General features: G+C 58.9%; 1 non-coding gene across 1 annotated transcript; it reads right to left on the bottom strand.

Annotated features, from left to right (window-relative positions):
• Positions 1-239: 239 nt before the first annotated feature.
• Positions 240-311, bottom strand: TRNAP-AGG (transfer RNA proline (anticodon AGG)). Its single transcript has one exon. It is a non-coding gene; the product is annotated as a tRNA-Pro (tRNA).
• Positions 312-620: the final 309 nt, after the last annotated feature.

Below are 620 nucleotides of genomic sequence, written 5' to 3'. Positions count from 1 at the left end.
GCTGTGTTTCTGCCAAATAAAATGCAGGCCAGCCAGATGCTCTGCCAGTCTGCTCTTGGTCAGTTTGGCCCCAGTGGAAATAATGGGGTACATATAGGCCATGGCTAATGGGGGGAGTGACTGCCAGCTTGTCCTGAGGGTCCTTTAGCCACACACCATGAGGCTATCTCTTTGCTTCCACCCTAGAAGGGGCAGGCGGTGTATGTGTACGTGGCAGCGGAGAAGGGACAGAAAAAGTAGGGCTCGTCCGGGATTTGAACCCGGGACCTCTCGCACCCTAAGCGAGAATCATACCCCTAGACCAACGAGCCACTGGTAGTTATCTCTTGCCAGATGTGCTCTCCCTGCCACATCAGCAGCAGCCACAGCGGCAGTCTGTAGTTCTTAGAACGGGCCTCTCTCCTCCCCCTTCCAGGCTGGCTCCCGGCCCAGGCCGCTGCGCTCCAGCAGGCGTTGCGCCTGAGTTCTCTCCTGCTCCCCCGTAGCTCGTTGCGGAGCCACACGGATGCTTCTTCCCCGTGACCTGCCAGTTACCCCATCAGGACTCCCAAGCAGAGTTCACGGAGGTGCTGCTGGGGAAGAAGCTACGCTCCAGCAACCACCACTTCCCTGGGGTCCCG

This window comes from Hylobates moloch, unplaced genomic scaffold (genome assembly GCF_009828535.3).
Source record: "Hylobates moloch isolate HMO894 unplaced genomic scaffold, HMol_V3 SCAFFOLD_1, whole genome shotgun sequence".
NCBI lineage: Eukaryota > Metazoa > Chordata > Mammalia > Primates > Hylobatidae > Hylobates > Hylobates moloch.
Note: the sequence above shows the minus strand (reverse complement) of the source record. Positions and strands in the feature narration are given on the sequence as shown.